Below are 10,528 nucleotides of genomic sequence, written 5' to 3' on the forward strand. Positions count from 1 at the left end.
TGATGACAGGGCAGATTAACAGTTAGAGGGGACTCCAAAAGTTTTATGTGTAACAACACCCAGATTGTGGGTGAAAATAAAAAGAAGAAGGAAGTAACAGAAGGAAGGAAAAGAGAATGGTGGGTATTTCTAATTTTTACTCAGTGAATCAAAAGTGTAGTTTCTTGAAGAATCAGTAAAACAAAAATAGAAACAACTTATTTCTATTAAGCTCTTGGAGATATTTGCCTACTTATGAGAAGGTATAAACTGTGCTGGAAATTCAAATGCTTCCTTTCCCTTCATGCTTGATTACTTGGGAAAATCTTTTTTGTGTCTTTGGCTGCTAATTTTTATTCTTGATGATCTGTGATGATCAGGAAGCAATTACAGCTAATAAAAGAATATTCTCATTCACAGACAGGGATGGAAGGACATTTACCCAGTTCCATTTAGCCTTGAAGATACTGTTGTAGATTTTAACATTACCACAGAAAGTTTTTTATGCATTTGTAGACATGTGGGGCCATGGTTTGCTTGTAGCCATCTTTAGCTCCACTTGTGTAGTCCTACTCTGAGCCTATTAAGTCCAAATCTTCAAAAACAAATGATTCTGACAAATGACCTTTTTCATGCCATATGTTTTGCAAAAAGTATAATACTCAGAAAAACATGCATGTAGAAGGGTAATTATGCTGTGTGTAATGCAGCCTAAATGTAAGTGTACTGTATTGAGGTTTAGTTCACATAACTGATGGATTGAACATCAACTTCCATAATGTTTGACCTTTGGCCTGGCTGATCGAGAATCATGGGAGTTGAAGTTTAATGTACTTGATTGTGATATCTCTATCTGTATTTAAATCATCTATATCTATATTTGCCTATTTCTAGCTATATTCTTAAATATAGCATTTATTTCAATAAGAACATGAAAAGTTTTTCTCTTGAAAAGTGCTGTGTCACTTCTGCTTTAACTAAAATTCCAGTCAGTATTAAGGAAGTATCCAAATATACCACTTCTCTTTTTTTTAAAAAAGTCTCTCTCTAAATTTACACAAACTAATTAGCCATACATTATTCATTGTCAAATATTTAATACCTTGTTCCTCGCTCTCTTGTCATTAGCAAGCTGCTTCCATTCCAGTAACCGTGGTTTCTGAGGCTGGGCTGCTTAATAAGGGTGGTTATATCAATTGCCAAATTCCAATCAATGCTGGTAGGTAATCAAGCTGCCAGAATCATCTTCCTATTGTTACTCAACTAAAATGACCAAGCTCCATTTATCAATTTCTTCTTTTTAAAATGTGTATTTTGTTGTGTTGCTAACTAATTTTGGGAAATAATATTTTATGTATATCTTGAATGAATACGGCTTATTCATAAGGCTGATTAAATTCTGATGTGCTAAATTTATTTTAGGGATTATGTGATTTTAATGTGTATTGTGATGTTAGTATTTTCTCACAGTTATTGGTAATATGGGGATACAGCAGTTCATTCTCGTGAATGTACAAATAGTTTTGTAGAAAAATGATTGTCATATACAGTTCATCCTGTTACTTGATTATGAAATCAAAATACATATTTCTAATTTGATAATATTGTATCAACTATGCTAGATTTTTCTCAACAGAGTAATTACTTTTTCCTTTTTGAACAGTTATTTTAAAAATGAATACTAATTCTATGCTTTCTTACCCTGAGATTACAATCTTGAAGTCTTGAAAGAAAGTTCTCATGCATTTATCATCCCCCTTCCTGTTGCTCACAAATAATACAACCTTACCCACTAAGTTTAAGGTAGGTGATACTCAAGTCAAAGAATGTGTAGCAACAATGACACTGATGTTAAATTGGCCAATGAGAATGAAGTAAATCAGTGTTGTCCAAACTTGGCCACTTTAAGATGAGTGGACTTCAATTCCCAGAATTCCCCAGCCAGCATGGCTAGCTGGGGAATTCTGGGAGTTGAAGTCCACTCATCTTAAAGTGGCCAGGTTTGGACAACACTGAAGTAAATCATTAAAGTACTCTGTAGTGTAGTCTGTAGCCTTCACCTATTTTTTTTTATGTAGCAATGCATGAAATCAGGCTTCTAGATTTCTTTTACTCTGCACAAGGGTTGTCAGAAGCAGTTCTTTGCTAGGTGATGTAGTAATTGTGGTGATGTGGAAATACTGATTATCTTCATCCATTTCAATCTGATGAGGATCCTATGATGACCAAGGTGCAACTTGTAAGTTCTTCTGAACTTCCCAGTGCTACTGATACAGTATCTTTTCTCTTTGGAATGGGGAGAGCCTTGTGCTGAAGTGATGCTATGCTTAACCAAATAGAAGGTACTCCTGGGAGTTTCTTGTACTACAGTGCTAGGATACAGGAATGTCTTCAGGAGGGAGGTCAAAAGGTTGAGATAGTACTTGAGACTGCCATCTTGACATTTGTATCTTATGTAACTGCATGTATCCTGGGTCTTATTCTACATCATTTGTGTTTAACATCAATATTAAATAGTAATATTAATATTACTTATTAATTATAATATTTAATTACAATTTAACTATTGAAATTATTTGAAATTAATTAATATTAATTAATATTTAATGTTAAATATTAAATCACTGCCTGAGATCATCTTCAGATTTAGAGTGTAATATCAACTCTGTATTAACTTTTAATCAGGCTAAAGGTAAAGTATTGAGGTATTAAATTGTTGTTTTAGTAATAATCTAAGATAATCTGTTGGTGAACTAGTGCAACTGTGATGGAATGGACTTATGAAGGCCATGGTCAGGGAGATAAACGTGTTCTTAGCCCCCAGCAGGAGTGTGGGAAGTTCAAGAACATGAGGCTGGCACCTCCCTAAGGAATTCACAGTGTTGTGGCTGGCTGGCTTGGGAACTAGGGTTCAGTCTGGGGAGATTTTCTGTCTGGAGGTTGTAGCTAATAAATGCAACAGAACTATATTTGCACTGTCTCTTGGAGTTCTTTGGGCTGAACCTGACAGCAACACAGCATCTAACAAACAGAGTTGCAAATAGGAAGTCCTTAGCTTGAATCTTATATCTGAATTAAGACTCTAGATGATTAAGTCACCAATTTTTATGGATTTTTTTTTTTTTTTTTTGCCCATATATGTGTCTGAATATTAGTGGGAATGTATTTTTGGCAAATGAAATCAGCATTAATAGCTATTTTATAATCCTTCTTTTCCCTCTTTCAAGATGTACCATTGTTCTCAGAGAACATTTTATTTCAAATTACAAAGGAATAATATATTAGAAAAGCCATTAAGACCTAGCTTTTTCCTTATCTGTTTGGATGCAGTTGAGTGGAATTACCTTTTGGTTTAATTATCAAGTTCAGTCTCCATTTTATGTGTTATATATTGGGTAGGTTTTTTAATGTTATATGGTTATTTTTGGGGTTTATGGTTTGTTTTTTTGCTGTATGCTGTCCAGAGTCATATTCCTTGAGCTAGGTGGTCCTATAAATCCATTAAATAGAAATTAAAAATTAAATTAAAGAGTTCTGAGAAAGACAGTCTTGGCCACTCGTGAATTGTAAAGAGTAGATCCCTGAAGATTATTCCAGGTGCCAACTGCTATTTTTTTCTCTTTTTCCCTGAAAAGTTACAAAACGGAACATCTTAAAGTACTATACAGATGCTACTACTGTTACTACTACTACTACTACTACTACTACTACTATTATTTCCGATATGAGGAGGACGAGAATTCAGATTGTCTGTCAATGCTCATCCTTAGCTGTTCATCTGGAGCTACTCTTAGATCAGGAGCTTTGATATAATTGATCATATCTTTCTGGACTGATTATGATGACTGGAGGTGGAAATCATAGTGTTGCCATAGTATTCCTTTCTCTGCATCTGATTCCAGTTGGTGCTGATGGGAGAAAAGAGATTAAGCCCAAAGCCCCTGATTTTCAGAGTCCATGAAACATCTTTCACTTGCTATAGTAGTGTGTGCAATATGTCCTACCTAGATAGAGATAATTTGGTCCCAGGCAGATCCTTTTCAGATTACTGCCATGCATTTCAACTGGGCTACCTTTGAAGAATTAGGCAAAAATAAAATAACAAAGTACCAGGAACATTTAACAGGAACAGATTTCCTTTGCCTGTATACATTTGCCCTGTGCATTTTTGAGCCAATTGCAAAATAGAACTGCTTATTTGAAAAGCCATATCAAACTTTGAAATTGGACAACTGAAGAACTGTTCTTTTCCTCTATCCCCTGGGAAAATTTTATGGCAAATATAATTTTGGGGTAAATTCCCTCTGCCTTTTGAAATGAAACAAGTGGTAACTGGTATTAGGGCTTCTCCTTTTTGGACAAGCGAGTACAGCAACTGAATACAGTCTGAAGTGATCTGAAACAGAAATGAAACTTGTTATTGTCCTTCAAAATACCCCCTTTTTCAGTTGTTAACTTGCACTTTATAAAAACTCTGAAACTGTCATTTCCAGTACATGTTTTTAACATTAAAATCTATTTTTGGTGTTTTTCTCTACACTAGAAAACTGCACTAAGAAACTTGTGCACTGTTTCAATCACCTTATCATAAATGGGACCAGTTTAGAACTCTAATCTCTCAGTTTATACCCTAAACACATATTTAAGAATGTTACTGGCTATTTATTTATTTTTTATTTATTACTTTTTACCCAGTATTTTTTTCAAGAGGTATACAGAGATGGATCTTGTTCTCTCCTGAAAATTCTGTCCTCATTATAAGTCATTGATGCCAATTATGTGAAATGATAGTAGTTAACTCAAGATAAATTAAACATCTCTGCCTTCCCAGCCCAACCCCCTAGTTGCCATATCACACTGATTCTCAAGTCTTCTATTTGTTTTTAATTATGAGTGTTCTAATTTATATTCTGCACCTTCATCATTAATCCTAAATGCTTATTCTAGAATTTATTTGTGTATTTATTTATTCATTTTGTATGGCTGCCCATCTCAGCAAGTGACTCTGGGTGACAAACAATCTTCAAATAAATGAAGAACAAATTCTCATTAGAAATACAAAAATTAAAATACACAGCATCGGAGGAAAATATCACTGGTTGTTAACACAACCAGGAGACAGGACCCTTCTCATCCTCGAGGGCTCAGGCTGGGGCACAGAACTAGGTCTTTAGAGCCCTGTGAAGGATTAGCAGAGTTGAGGCCCTCCTAATCTCCTAATTATCCTCACCATATCAGCCAGCACAGCCATGTCCTTTAGCATATAATTTAAAATAGTTTGCCAAATATGACCAGACCCAAATTAATTTTAGGACTTAGTCCTCCACAGTCTTCTTCTCAACCATTAGCTATTCCAAATTCACAGCTTTGAAAGAAGAGCAAGCCTCTAACATTTCACAGATCCTGAGATCTAAGATAACATGCTCAGACATTATCCTATCTAAAGGTGAAAAAAGAATCTGTCTTTCAGATTTCAATATGCTTATCCAATTAAGCCTCAATGACAGGATTTTATGTCCTTTCTATCTCAAGTCTTATTTCATGCCATTTTTGAACTCACTTTCTGAGCTTAGTTTTAAATTGTAATACCAACAGAAGTCAAATAGACCATTGTATCTTTATGACATGGGTCATAACTAGGGCTACCATACCTGGACTGTAAAAATCCAGGTAAGAGATTGACATTTGCTGACCTCTAGTGGTTTTCTGGATTTTTGTAGCCCTTAAACAGCCCATATATGTTTATATGGATACATGTATAATTTACATTTCTAAGGTTGCCTAACTCATCTATGACTTTGGGGTGTGTGCAGAATTAAAAACAAAAGTATACAGCAACAAGCACAAACAGCAAAAAAGAAAGATGGTCATATTGGTGCAACAAACATCCACTAAAAGCTTATAAAATCCTTTGTATGTCACTTTAGCCCAGAGCCTGGGAAAAGAGTCAGGTTTTCAAGGCATGTTTAAAGGAAAGCAGCATACTCTGGCATGCTCATAACTGCTCATGCTGCTACATTCTGGGCTAGCTGAGCCTTCTGAGTGGTTTTCAAGGGCATCTTTATATAGAGCAAAGTGACTAGGGCATGAGTGACTATGAAAGACTCCCCAGTCCAGGGAAGAGAACAATTGATGCTTAAGATGAATTTGCATGAAGGCCTTCCTGGCCACAACTGTACCTGCTTTTTGAGCAGGAGCTGAGAGTCCAGGAAGATCCCTACATTATACAACAGAGGTGTAACCCATTCAGAACTAAATATGGAAGTTCCTCAGAACCAGCTGGTCCATGCACTCAGAACCACTTGGTCTTGCTAGGGTTCAGTCTAGGTTGTTCCTCTCCCTTCCAGATCTTCACAGGCTCCAGGCACTGGGATAGAACCTTGACAGCATCACTTCATCGGGGCTGAGATATATACAGTAGCTGAGTATTATCAGCTTACTGAAGATACCTGATCTTATGTTGACAAATGTCCTCACTCAGTGGCCTCATGTAGATGTTTGAAGAGAGGGCAATAGTTTGTTGAGCCCCACAGCACTCTGAAAATCATAGGCTTTGGGCTTAATCCCTCCTCTCCCATCAATACCAACCGGAATCAACTACAGAAAAAGGAGAGCTACTGCAACACTGTTACTTCCACTTCCATTCATTGTAGTCAGTCACAAAAAATGCCATGACCAATGATACCAAAACTCCTGAGAGACCAAGGAGAGTCAAGGTAGTTGTACCACCTCTATTCTGGCTCTGCCAGAAGTCATCAACAAATAATTAATGCTATCTCAGCACTAAGGCCTGGCCTGAAATCTGACTCCAAATGTCCAGATAATTTAGTACTTTTATTTGATATATGGTTATATCTAAACACAGTGCATAGCTGTTGTTATTTATTAACAGTCTATACTACAACTACCATTCTCTATATGTGTCTGAGAATTTCTATGGGGGTTTACAATATCTGCTTATCAGTGTGGTTCTACTATTGTAATGAAATGGTCATTGAATATTTATGTTTCTGTTTAAGTTTACGAATCTAATTAGTAGTGGGGAAACTACCTGGGAATTCTAGGGTTAGATTAGGAAGCAAAAAAAAAAAAAAAATTCTGGAAGAACAAAATACCAAAACTTCTTCTATTATATAAAGTGTGTGCATTTTAATGATAAGCAACTTGTAAAACAGATTTATATCAAGAAAAGTTCATACAATAATACATTATTAGGAGAAGCACATACAAAAATACCAATAAACAAACATGTGAATTTTTTAAAAAGCAGCAATAGAACACAATAGGTTCCTGAATCCCTTATGGTAGACACCAAGCAGGTAAATAGTAGATTGAAAAAACTTATCTATGTCCCTTTTGTAGGCTTTCTAAGTTGTCTCACCTTGAAGTGGTTTCTATTTTGGATTGGGGAAAACTGGAATTATGGAAATTAGGCTTTGGTTTCTAATTCTGGGTATCTGTAAACCCCAGATAGTAGCTGTGGTGGCATGGATGACACCACAAGGCTAAGATTTTAGTTAAAGAGCTATGTACAAGGGAGGAGGGGTATGTGAATGAAAGATTGCAGGATGTGTTTATTTGTTAACCAGTTCATTTGCCTTACTGCATTAATCAAGTAGCGTCACAAATTTAATACTGGATATTAGTTTATGCTGCTTTTCTAATTTTTTACAAATAAATCTTAGGTTTGCTCTATATTCATATTATAATTTTAATCATTTTTCTTATAAACCACTCTGGGAATATGGTTGAAGGGGTAAGTAAATCCAGGTTATGCCTAGAAAATATATCTGGCCCATGATAATCTAGTGAGCTCAGGACTTTGAACACAGGTTCTCTCCATCCAAGTTGAACATTATATTATTTAACTATTCCGGCTTTAAATTGGCTTACTAGTTGTCAGTCTTAGTGCTATAGCATTGTAAGGAATTCAGGGTCTAAAGATAGCTCCTCTTGAACTATAATACAAGAAGATTTAATAATGCCTAACAGCTATGATAAAGAAGTGTATACAGAGAGAAAGAAAGAGGGAGAGATATGCCAGAACTATTTTTAGATTTTGACACTAAAATAGACAGCTCAATAATGCATTTTGAGCAGCCCATGCTGTAGCAGGAACCATGAAAATAGTTGTTTCTTGAGTTTCCCTCTTTTTGTTCAAAGTTTGTTGAAGATTATGATGTCAAAAGGTTAATATAAATAACTATATTTAATGTCACATGAGTGTTTTGTTTTAACTTCAAAGCTTTTACACACAACAACCTTTATTTTGAACAGAATCCAATTGTAGCTATTGATGAAGACGAATATAAAGAAGGTTCTATTTTCAGGGTCAAGATAGAAAAAAACTCAGTAATAATATTTGCAATCTGACCACATAAACCAGTGTTGTCCAAACTTGGCCACTTTAAGATGAGTGGACTTCAATTCCCAATTCTGGGAGTTGAAGTCCACTCATCTTAAAGTGGCCAAGTTTGGACAACACTGGCATAAACTGACAGGTAAAATCTCCTTAGCTCATGATCCACCTCTGGTGACCACATGAACATGTGCAGATAGCTTTCTTAGTATCAGTGCAGAAGTAGTCAGCCTTCTTCTGGGATTTTTTTTTAATTTCCCAGTCTAGCTTCTGACTCTGAGCTTTTCTGATACTGTCTATTTCAAGAATTAACTGTAACTGTCCTTGCTTACCCTTTTTCTTAATCAGTGAAGATTCTGCCAGCTGCTGTGAAGGCAATAGCTAACTACTCTACTTCCAAATGAAAAGTCTGAAAACTCAAGGGAACCTTTAACTTTACCATGTAAGCTGAAGCATTGAAATGGCAGATCCTAGCATTTGCTGTACATCTCCTAAAAGTGGACAATCCTTTCTCTTGACTTATACATCAGGAGCAGAAGCAAAGCCCTAAGTGCCTTCACCTCTACTTTCAAAATCCCAAAAGCATCAGAGCAGCTGTACCATTTAGATAAAATGAACAAAGGGCTGTTTTATTATTAATAATCAAGGGATTGGACCTTTCCTAACAATGTGTGTTCAAATCACAATATGACCTAAGAAATCAACTGCTGCAGCTGTGCCTCCACCAATGGGTGAAACCGACTCTTCATTTATGAAGATTCTGCATGAAGCAGATGCTTTGAATTTTCGAGCTAAGCTCATCTGTGATGCTCTCTGAATTCCATATTTGTGAGAATAAGTATTGCAGGAATCAAAGGTGGTTAAAGGTGGTTATAGTATTTCATCAGTGTAAAGTTCTACATGATTAGGTATGTTTATTAATTACTATTGGTTCTGGTGAGTCAGTTGCCCTTCAGGTGGATCACTTAGATTTCTTTGATGTAAATGAAATGCTATGTAGAGCTAAAAATGAATTTAGGAAGGGTAAATGGAATGAGATGCTATGATACTGTTGTGAGATGATGATGAGCAAATGTGAAACTGAAAATAAGAAAGGAGGTTGCAAACATTTTTTAATATTTAGTCAGGATAAATATTCACAAGACAAAATAGGTTTACACTGATATTAATGAATCAGAAACCATACAGATAGATCTATTTCCAAGTAAAGATGCATATACTTTCTAATATCTAGATACAACCCAGAAGATTGTTTCAGAACAGACTGTTCTAACTGTTCTGAAAGATAAGGACAGAAAAATAATTGACTAAATCTGATTTCAAATGCTGAATATTACATATTTTCTCATGGGAAATATTTTTAAATGAAAGGTTGAATGCATATACTAAAATTAGTTTAAAACAGCCTTGGTTTGTTTATGTGGCTACACAAACTATACAATGAACATTTCAATTGTAATTTTGAATCAGTTATAGCCTCACTGGCCTCATGATCCAGCCAAATTAAAATGCTTAAGCACCACTAAAATAAAGTTGAAATACTTTTGGATGAATTTTCTGACCTATGTGCAGTTGGGCAAAACTTACTTTCTATTCCGTAAATGCAAATAGTTTTCTTTTTCTTGTAGAGGATTGAGAACTGAGATGGCTTATCTATGTATACCCTACTTTAATGCTACTGAGTTATCTTATTTTTTGCAATTTTATTCATTTAAAGTTCTGTCATATTTACCTGTAATGGCGGGGGGGGGGGGGTGGAGGAAAAGCAAGATGAATTAACCATAGGATAGCTGAGAGTAGCAATGGGTGCCTGATGGATTAGTATGAGAATGTGAGTTTGTGATCCTCTTAAACTTGCTTGAAAAATTATTCCATTCCATTAATTAAAACTGGAGGTAGAACTACATACTACATTTAATATTAGAAGTAAATTAAAATATAATATACAAAAGCTTCACTATTATTTAAATCTTAAGAACCATTGGAAGAACATTAGAAGAAATTTCTCATTAGTCATACTAGAGTATTTCAAGAAAGCCAGAGGCTGAATGTAACAGTACATATTTGTATAGCCTGTATTCTTGCAGAAGATAAATTGTAGGAATGTGGAGAGGCTCTGAAATGGGTGTTATTTGAAGTTGTGGCTGTCAATCTACACAATCAAAGGATGGACTGTACAACTGGCAATTT

The sequence above is a fragment of the Python bivittatus genome, unplaced genomic scaffold (assembly GCF_059951505.1).
Source record: "Python bivittatus isolate LINGU-HERP-01145 unplaced genomic scaffold, Pbiv_v1 ctg000330_np1212, whole genome shotgun sequence".
Taxonomy (NCBI): domain Eukaryota; kingdom Metazoa; phylum Chordata; class Lepidosauria; order Squamata; family Pythonidae; genus Python; species Python bivittatus.